At 39.2% G+C, this 11,236-nt stretch overlaps 1 long non-coding RNA gene across 1 annotated transcript; it reads right to left on the bottom strand.

Annotated features, from left to right (window-relative positions):
* Nucleotides 1-776: 776 nt before the first annotated feature.
* On the bottom strand, nucleotides 777-9,987 carry LOC139195251 (uncharacterized). Its single transcript, XR_011579929.1, has 2 exons — nucleotides 9,847-9,987; nucleotides 777-1,572 (listed from the first exon to the last, which is right to left on the bottom strand). It is a non-coding gene; the product is annotated as an uncharacterized lncRNA (long non-coding RNA).
* Nucleotides 9,988-11,236: the final 1,249 nt, after the last annotated feature.

The raw sequence follows: 11,236 nt of genomic DNA, 5'->3' as shown, positions 1-11,236 counted from the left end.
CTTATTAACACTAAAATTTGTTAATTGTAGCATATGAAAATAAGGGTCTTTTCCGCAGAAGATTGTTTTATCTAACTACTTAAAATGTCACAAAAACTGGTTGATGTCCCTACTGACCAGCCACCGAAAAATAATTATTAGACTGACTTACATTGATCTAAAGTCTATGAAATTTTATACGCAAACACTAGACACACAGCATGACACTCTCACAAATGTTTGGGATTTTTGGAGTTGATTTGCTATTTAAATTAAATCGTACAAAAACAGTACAGAAACAGATTTTGAGTAGATCACAAGTTTAAGAAAAACGAGTTAGGGGAATTGTTATCCACCACCAAATAATCATGCAAACCTGTTATGTTTCATTCAAATTTCTTTTATTTCCGGATGAAGATGCTCAAGTTGGCTCAATGTTAGAACACAACCTATTACTCTTTCTTACGTAGTATGTTAAGAGAATGGCATTTTCAACTTAATGTAGTCCCTAGCATGCAATCTAGAATGGTGTGTTCATAGATTTAACAAGTAGAAATCATTAAGAACGAAAAGAGTTTGAGTCATCACAAGGCATGGTAAGTACTGGCGTTGTCTTACTTATCCTAGAAATTGGTTCACATGTTAATAGCAATTAACAAGTACTACTCTAGAACATATGTAGGTCCTCATTCAACAAGGGCAGGCATACATATATTCATAGCATTTGAATCCTAGATATGCTTACTAAGTATGCATCCATAGAAAACATATAAAGAATTCATCACTGACATAAGTAGTAAACCAATTTTCATCCATTCATAAAAGCAATTCAACGAAATGTCGTAACAGACTTGCAATCATATTCGGGGCTTCAAAACAGCCCCTAACTACTTAAAATTTAGTTACACATAATTCTCAAATTAAACCAAAAGTAAAACATGGGTTTGAGAAGATAAAACCAAGAAAAATAGAGTGAAGCCTCTTCTTCTTTCCTTCCTTGCTCTCTGTCGTGCCTCTTGCTCTCTTCTGTATGTTTTTTATTTCTTTTGCTGTGTGTTTCTTCTTCTTTTTCTCTCCTCTGCCGTATGTTTTATGTTGCTGTTTTATTTGATTCTTTTTCTTTGCCAAAGCCACATAAACCAAGTGGAGGACTAGCTAATTCCATATTCTCCACCCATTTGTGTTCATGATTGATGTTGGAATTTGCTGACAAAGGAAAAGTTCCATTTTTTCCTTTGTTTTCTGTTGCATCGTTGGCTGCCAACTATTTCCATTTAATCCTCTTTTCTAGCTGTGCATTTCCACTTGCTCCAAAGGCAAATGAGTGCAATCATAACCCCATTTGCTGCTGAGTGTTGATGACAAAGCAAAACACAAAACATGTGCCTTTACTTTCTCATTTTATAAGCCAAATCTGCTTAGCCCTTCTCTAAACCTTTCAGTGTTACAATGCCCATAACTTCTTCTAGAAAAATGATATTAATAATCTGTGAATTTCTCCAGAAAATAGACATCCGTAGCTTTCCAAGAATATAAGGCTCATTCTCTCATTTATTCTGAGCTGATCGCAACATACTTCCAAAGTCAGCTAATCTGCACAGACAGTTTTGACAATTTATTACTTAATATCCCACTTGTGCTACTTTTCTTTTCTTTGGTTGACAAATCACACAAAACACAAAAACAAAGTAAATAGCTCAAAAATATAAGTAACTAACTAAGAAAAGACAAGTGAATTTGATGTAAAATATATATAAATATGAGCTTATCATTCATTATGAGTTCCGTGTGATGTCATGCGGGTTGGCGAATGCTCCAATATTGTTCATGAACCTGAAGGACCACGTATTCTGCCCATATCCTGAAAGATTCATGAAAACCTTATCGAGAACTTCCTTGTTTACTCTCAATAATGAAGTCAAACTTTCAAAACCCTAATGATTTGATCTAAACAATTTCAAAGCGAATCAGCATTACACTAAATTTCCTAAATGTCAGTTTTGTTTAAATCATGTGCCTTTTTTTGGTTTTTGTAATCACTCAGCAAACGACATTCTTGTCAATCCCCAAAAATGTTGCAATTGTAGAAAACTGGAAACCCCTACAAGGTTTTGCGATATACTAGGTATCATTGGTCTTGTCAATTACCATTGACGATATGTGCTAACTTTCTCCACCTTAGCCTTCTTCCTTACAAAGTTGACCAAGAAAGAAGTTGGTAATCGCTTATGCCTTTTGACAACTAGGGCCACATGAAGTGAACTATCTTACGTATGACTTAGAGTTGACAATTGCTACCTTTACACTAAAAACTTGATGGCGGTTTCTCTATGGAGAAACATGCCAAAATCATCATCGACTCCCTTCAACCTTTGAAATACATCTTCACTTGGAATAAGCTTAATTGCAGATAGTGGCGATGGAAAAAATAAATCAATCAACGTCTATGATCGCACCATCGTGTACTAGCCCGATTGTGCAAACGTAGTTGCTGACGATCTGAGCAGAAAAGCACATGGATGACTCGATCGTCAAATCCTGTTTCAGTTACAACTCACGAGTATTAATGTGACGTTACTTACAGACCATCAGGAAACTTTGTTAGCTAATTTCCAAGTCCAACCCTTCTACTTTTGACCTAGAATGAAAAAGGAGATTGCTTAGGCATTAAGCAAGAACTTGATTTGTCAGCTAGTCAAAGCAAGAAGAAAGAAATTGTTTGAGTTGTTACAGTCATTCCTTATATCTGGATGGATATGGTAGAATATCACCGTGGACTTCATGTACAAACAGCCTCGTACACGTGGAGACTATGATGATATTTCGGTGATTGTTGAATGACTTACTAGGGTGCCCATCTTTTGTTGGTCCCCAAGGACACCCTCTAGACCACTTGGCAGAATCCCGTCCCACATTTATTCTTATTTTATTCCTTAATGCCTAAATTTTTTGAAATGCCTATAGTCGACTAAGTGGAAATCCTACGTGGATTTCATGCATGGAAATCTGAGTTATTATCATTTCCTGTTCCTTTTCAAATCTTTCTAGGTAGTACGTGTTCTTACGAACACGTCAATGTGAACGATGCATAAAATCGGACGATTTATGCACTTTCCCAATGAAGGGCAAAATAATAATTTTGTACCTTCGGGATTCCATTACTTATTTATTGAGACAACAATAGGTTGTTGGTATTGCATGCTGCAAACTGTAATATCGATAACCTATTCATTGGGTTTGTTAAGCAAGTGGGCAAGTAGGCCCATTTCCGGTAGTATTTTATAAATTAGGTCTCGTGCCTAATTAATTATTGTTTTGGCTCAACCCAAAGAGACACACACTCGTAGTGCTTGTCACTACAATTGCGTAGATGCAAGTGATACATAATTCGAAGAAACCACTATGCTAAAGAGGCTACATAGGGAACAGAGAAACATGTGAGAGACTTGTATCCATATTTCTTCCATGATTAAATTATGTTGCTTCTAATTTCGAGGATGAAATACTCTTAAGAGGGGTAGACTGTGACATCTAGCCCCAAGATCAGTAGTAGTGAAATTACCCAAATATCCTAAGATGCCAAGTAGGCCTTCCACATGGATCTCAATTTTCCTTTCACTTTTCCAGTCTTATTTTACTATTTTCAAATAGTACTCATTTTTACAAACATGTGGCCGCAAACGAAACTCAATTCAAAGTTAAAAAGAAGAAGTTATGTTCGAAACAGTTTAAATTTACCTGAGATAAATTCATATTCTAAAAACTGACCTCATGCAGTGTGCATCATTGCTTGGTCTAGCCTGGGAAAAAAAAATCAGCCTTAAAAGAGGCTTAATGATGAGGGATGGCCATGCAAGTATTTTTATGGGTTTTGAAACCCACACTTTTGTGCCATCACACATCATTTCTTTTTCTTCTTTTTTTTAAAAAATATATTTTCTTTATCTCCCTCTATCTCACGTCTCTCTCTCTCTTTCTCTCTTCCACACACACATGCCATTAGGGGTGGGTTCGGTTCCGTTCGGTTTGGTTTTTTGCCAAAATCGGAAACCAAACGGAAATTACTGTTCGGTTCGGTTCGGTTCGGTTTTCTATCGGTTTGCTTTCCGTTCGGTTTGTATTCGGTTCGGTTTCGGCCCGGTTCGGTATTTTTTTCTTTTTTTTTTGTGCTTCCCAATAGCAAAAAAAAAATTCTAAGAAAACAACTTGCAACCATTTTGTAATACATCTTCCAAAGGAGTATAAATAAAAAGGAAAACTAATGAAAAGGGCTTGAAAACTTTGAGTTTTAATGATAAGGACAAAATAAAGGGTAAAGTGAATAGTACCAGGATTGACTTTTTAGTGTAAAAATGTGGTTTTTCGTTAAAGTGAACAGTACCAGGTGCTTTTCGTTACCCTAAATAAAATCAAAGTCCCATTTCAGCATAATCGATAAAATAAGCTATTTGATTTTGATCTTTGAACTTGAGCTTGAGGCCCTTAAGATCTTTGACGCCTTTGACTTCATTTAATTCACACAAAATAATAAGCAGATAGTAGTTAGTACTACAAACTTATGCAAAAGTAAATGTTAATTAAAATCTGGAAGGCCAATGATACAAAATCAAGACAAAATCTGGAAGGCCAATCATCCTTTACAGTTTACAGCAAGACAAAATCAAGTCTCCCAACATTGAATTACAACGCACCTATTTATAATAACCTAATCCTACAACTACTCCACAACAACCAAGGCAAGAATTAAACTGATATCGAAGAAAGGAAACAGGTTCATGGTGCATTGAACTATACAAAACAAATGCAGCATAACCCATTATACATAAACAACAAAGTATAAGTATAAACAAAGTATATGATTAGTCCCCTTGATAAATAGTACTTAGTTCCATAACTTCCTGAGACCTATCCTTCTCCTTTTGCATGACTATTACGCGGCTTGCAATCCCATTATACATACATAACCATCACACTAAAACCCATCATAGATGCGGCTTGTGTTTATACCATATTTAGGGCCTCATATTTAGACCTCGTATAAATACTCGAGGGACTTAAATGTAATTATGTAATAAAGGAAGGGGCAAATATGTAATTAGGGGAGGAGCCCTTATTCTATAAAAGGGCCTCCTCACCCTCACAAACCCTAAGCTTCCTCACACCCCCTAAGCTCTAAGCTCTCTCTCTCCCTCTTCAACAGAGAAATACAATACAATCAGTGTGAACGTAGCCCAAACCTTGGGGTGAACCACGATACATCTTGTGTTATTTACATTACTTGCAGATTCACGGTCGGATTTACGTTGTTCCAAGACATCTAGTTTTGTGCATCAATATTTGGCGCCGTCTGTGGGAATCGACACAAAAAACTATGTCGGTTTTCTTTCATTTTTCATTTCACCACCGTGAAACCTCACCACTGTCCACCGTGGATCTGCAAAACCCAAGAGACACCGACCCCCCTCTTCTTTCTTCTCTGCTCTGTCTCAAAAGTGTCCAAGTCTCAATTGGCCCAAAACCAAGACCCATTAACACCAAAACGCACACCCTGTGCGTATGTGCGTGCACTGCTTTAAAGCACTGTCCTTCAAACTTCACCAGTCTTCCTCTTCAAAGTATTGTCCTTCAACATCGGTAAACCTCCAAATCTGCACAGTAGCTACTTTATATGGCTTTGCGTTACCTCTTCGCGATTGTTAACCAACCATACTCACCTGATGCTGAAGCCCAACAACGGCTTCTAGGCACCATTCGATCACAATACTCTGCTCCGCACTTGCTCGCTCATTCAGGGATCACCATCTTCTTCTGCATCACCACCATGTGGTGGCACTAGCATTTACAGGGGTGCCCACAAGGATGACTGGGTCATCACACTCGCCCAGTTTGCAGATCTTTAATTTGCAACTCAAAATTACAAAAGCTTGCGAAGATGGAGTTATTAGGATCCAAAACTGTCCAGGAAGTGCTCATCCAAGGGGAACAGGTGTCAGAGAAATATATCCATAAACCAGAGCCACCTTGATCCACCTCGAAGATCAGATCCGACCCAAAACTGGCGACGTCCACGCTCAAATCGTCGATTTCTTCGACCTCATCACCAGTACTAGCATCGAAGTCATCCTTGCCACCATGCTTGTCGACAATGACGGCTCCGGCCGCCCTCTCTCCACCGCAACGTTACATGCCTTACGGGGCGGCTCCTCACCATCCTCACCACAATCAGTACCAGCAGAAGCCTCAGGCTGTGGTGTATCAACAACCGTCGAAGCAGCTGCAGCAGCAGCAGCTGCCGTCACAAAACAGGGGCCCAACGATGAGATCAGACCATCTGGGTTGGCGACCTTCAATACGTAGAACTTCAGGTCCTCTGTCTCTCCAGCAAGGTGATCTCCGGCGACCTGCCAGATCAGTTGGTCTCCAGCCTCGAGGGCCTCCAATTTCTCAACGTCTCTGACGATGCGTTGGCCGGAATAGCTGCACTATGATTGGTGATTCTCTATGTCTACCAAGTTAGGAAGAGAAAAAGTCTCAAGTCAAAAGGTGGTAGTACCAAAGACCTGGAAAAGTTCCCTTTACTCAGTTTTTCTTTGTTGATGGGCACGAGGAGTGGGAATGGATGTGCACAACCTGTCCAAGAAAAGCAAGTGGTTTGGCAAACAAAATGATTACCTGCAATGATGATTTTACTTTAGGGATTTGAAGATTATCAAAAATTGCGCCTAAAGGATCCCATCAGACAGGGATGGGGAACATGGATGGGCAAAGAAATGGAGTGGAGAAAAAGAAAAAAGAAGAGTGATGGGCACGACCTTGCTGTCCAAGAAAAGCAAGGAGAGGTAGCCCTCTAGTTTCGCCAAGAGACAGAGACGCAATGGAAAGCAAAAGGAAAAGAGAAAGAGGAAGCAACAGCAAGAAATAAACACCCTACCAGAGTGATGTAATTTATTATCTTTTGAAGACATCTGTATAAACCCCATCAGAGGGTAATATGTATAAATCCTATCAGATGGTAATTAATATGTATAAACCCCATCAGAGGGTAATAGTATTAAAAAAAAAAAAAAAAAAGGCAAAGCCCAAAATAAATGGGCTGGCATGTTATGGAGGGCAAAAGCCCATAAGCCCGAAATAGCACCAACCAGGTCATCAAAAGTACGCCCAGTACTCCACAACTATTCGGCAACCTGCCGTTATTACCACCAACTAGGTGATCAAAAGTACGCCCAGTACTCCAAAAATTATTCGGCAACCTGCCGCTATTACCACCAACCAGGTAATGAAATGTATAACCCGTACTATAATATCATTTGGCAACTAGCCATTTATGCCACCAACCAGGTGATGAAATGTACAACCCGTACTCTAATATCATTTGGCAACTAGCCATTTATGCCACCAACCAGGTGATGAACTGTACAACTTGTACTATAATATCATTTGGCAACTAGCCATTTATGCCACCAACCAGGTGATGAAATGTACAACCCGTACTCTAATATCATTTGGCAACTAGCCATTTATGCCACCAACTAGGTGATGAAATGTACAACCCGTACTCTAATATCATTTGGCAACTAGCCATTTATGCCACCAACTAGGTGATGAAATGTACAACTCGTACTCTAATATCATTTGGCAACTAGCCATTTATGCCACCAACCAGGTGATGAAATGTACAACCCGTACTCTCCTTCATGCCACCAACCAGGTGATCAAAAGTATGCCTAGTACTTCAAATCATACATGAGCATTACTCATGTCAATCATACATAAACATTCATGAGCATTACTCATCCAATCATACATAAACATTCATGAGCATCACTCATGTCAACATCCATGAGCATCACTCATGTCAATCAACATAAACATTCATGAGCATCACTCATGTCCATTAGCTTTAAACGATTCATTTACAAAAGCTCTAGCTTCAAAAGCTTCATTCACAGAGCTCTAGCTTCAAAGCCTCACTTTCAAAGCTTCCCCTAAAAAGCTTCAGTGCAGGGTGTACAAATACCGCCTCCGAACAACCGCCACTTCAGCCCATACATGGATTCAATTTAAAGTCTCCAGCCAACAGACTCTATTGACCGAAGACTTGGGGAACAACATTATGTACCATATATTGGGCCTCAACTAGGCCTCATGAAAATACTTTGGGGACTTAGCCCATTATCTATGTACTGAGGAGCGATCCCTTATTTTATAAAAGGGACTCCCTCACTTTCATTAGAGAGCACTCATGAAAAATACTCGAGGGACTTAGCCCATTAGCTATATACTGAGGAGCGATCCCTTATTTTATAAAAGGGACTCCCTCACTTTCATTAGAGAGCACTCATGAAAAATACTTGGGGGACTTAGCCCATCACTTATGTATTGAGGAGCGAACCCTTATTTTATAAAAGGGACTCCCTCACTTTCATTAGAGAGCACTCGTGAAAAATACTTGGGGGACTTAGCCCATCACTTATGTATTGAGGAGCGAACCCTTATTTTATAAAAGGGACTCCCTCACCTTCGTTAGAGAGCACCGCCGCCAGCTGAGCAACCGCCTCGCAACGAGCATCACTCATAACCCATTATTCATGTACTGAGGAACGAGCCCTTATTCTATAAAAGGGACTCCCCTCACCACCATTAGAAAGCATCAACTCTAGCCCATCATCCATGTATTGAGGAGTGAGCCCTTATTCTATAAAAGGGACTCATTCACCTTCAAACGCCGCAAGCTGAGCTAGCCAAGGCAACATAAGCCACGAGCCGAGCAGCCGAGCAGCGTGTGCTACTTCTAGTTGAGCATCATTTCAGATTGAGCACTGCCTCATATCGAACATCGGTTCAAGACAACATCTAGTTACTTCAGCCCACACATGGACTGAATTTCAAGTCTCCAGCCAAAAGACTCTCTTGACTGAAGACTTGGGGGACTACTGTTTATACCATATTTAGGGCCTCATATTTAGACCTCGTATAAATACTCGAGGGACTTAAATGTAATTATGTAATAAAGGAAGGGGCAAATATGTAATTAGGGGAGGAGCCCTTATTCTATAAAAGGGCCTCCTCACCCTCACAAACCCTAAGCTTCCTCACACCCCCTAAGCTCTAAGCTCTCTCTCTCCCTCTTCAACCGAGAAATACAATACAATCAGTGTGGACGTAGCCCAAACCTTGGGGTGAACCACGATACATCTTGTGTTATTTACATTACTTGCAGATTCACGGTCGGATTTACGTTGTTCCAAGACATCTAGTTTTGTGCATCAACAGCTTGCAAATGCAATCCCTTTTTTTCTTTCTACAACTAAAGCCTAAAGGGGCTCCAAGGAGCTCCACTCAACCCTACATGTATATACTTCTAGATAATTAAAGTCAAAAGGTCCAAACAACCACAAAAAGCAAACATTCAAACCAAACCTCTAAAACTATGTAAGCCGCGATATATCTCTGTTACATAATCCAATTAGACAAAAAAAAAAAATCACCAAACCTTAATAACCCAGAGGATGAAAACCCAACAAAAATAGAGCCCTAAAATAGTCAACCTCTGAACCCCTTCATTTCCCATAATTCCTCAGCAACCAAACATACTTCAAACCGAAACCGAATAATCACATCCAGTCAAACACGTTAAAAATATAACCCTAATCCTAAAATCCCAAAACACAAATCGAATAAAATCGCAAACAATTCACAAGAAGCAAAATCAAAATATCCAAAACAGACAGAATAAAATCAATTACAAAATAAATCAAATTCAAAAATAAATCTAAACAAGAAGGGAAAAAAATTATAGGGGATCAGATCAAAAGAAAAGGAATCGAACAGAAAATTAAACTACAAAGTGTGAGTGAGACTAACCTTTTGCTGTGATTGAGAGTGAGAAGGGTCGCGCTGGGAATGAGAGACAGAGAGTTTGAGAGAATTGAAGACTGAGAGAAAGAGGAGGCTGCTGCGCAAAGAAGAAAGTAGCGGAGGGGAGAGAGAGTGTGTAGAAGAAAAGTGAAAACTAAAATGGAAGTCGGCTAGGGTTTGTAAACTTTAGAAATTTTATAAAGCCTAAAGATTAGAATACCTATAAATAAATTAGTTGTACAATTATAGCAACACAAAGCCAACAGCAAGTTGGTATGAAACAAATTTCTGAACTTAGAGGACAGGGGTTCGAATCCTCAAGCCACCAGTTTTTGAGGTATTTGTATATGATTTTCATATATCGGTTCGGTTCGGTCCAGTTCGGTTTCTGGACCTCAAAAACTGAAACCGAACCAACCAAATTCGGTTCGATTTGGTTTGACAGCTTCGGTTCGGTTTTTTTTTCGGTTTGGTTTTTTTCGATCTCGTTTCGATTTTCTGTCCGGTTTTTTTCGGTTTTCGATTTTTCCAACCCACCCCTACATGCCATATCCCATCACTTTTCCCTCACACTTCTCTCCCTCACGGTCCCATTTTCCCCCATTTTCCCTCATTTCAGCCGATTTTCTCTCTCTACCTACTCAACCTTTTCTCATCTTTCAAACTCTCTCCTGGAGCTCCCTCTTTACTCTCTCCCTTTCGGTGAACATCATCACCACCACTCCAAAGCTCCATCAACACCTCCCAATTTCTCCCAAAAATTATCTAGGACCATATGCAACTCCTTGGTGGTGCCACACTAGGACGAAAGAAAGTTCCCGTTTCGACATTCAATGAACTTTGGTGAATTGAAACTTCTTGGACCACACTAAGCTCAAGATTTCGATTTTCCATACCAAACCTGGCCAAACCTTGGTTATTTGGTTGAGTTTTAAAGTGTCGAATGACTTCCCACAATCTCTAGGCCACGGATTTGAATTTGCATGCTCGAATCCCCTCTATTCAAAAGGTTCCAAGTCAAGTAGTAGCTTTTAGGCCTGTTTTTCGAGCAGCTCCGACCAACTTTTGGCCTTAAAATGGGTAGAACCTTATTCCTCTCAACCTAAGCTTCATTTTGGTATATTATCGATCAAATTTGGTTGTGTAATAGCTCCAAATGAGGCATTTGAATTTCTTCCCAAAATTCCAACCAAAATCCCGTTCTTGTGCAAACTGGGAGAAATTAGGTTTATTACATTTTCTTTAACAAGCCTGCAAGTTCAACATAAATCAAATTAATTAGTAACAAGAGTAATATAATCATATATCAACAAACAAAGTAATAATATTTAACAACAACATAAATGATAAACTATACGTTACCATTTCCTCATTTTTATTATTTTTCATTTCATTT

This window comes from Malus domestica, chromosome 04 (genome assembly GCF_042453785.1).
Source record: "Malus domestica chromosome 04, GDT2T_hap1".
Lineage (NCBI taxonomy): Eukaryota > Viridiplantae > Streptophyta > Magnoliopsida > Rosales > Rosaceae > Malus > Malus domestica.
Note: the sequence above shows the minus strand (reverse complement) of the source record. Positions and strands in the feature narration are given on the sequence as shown.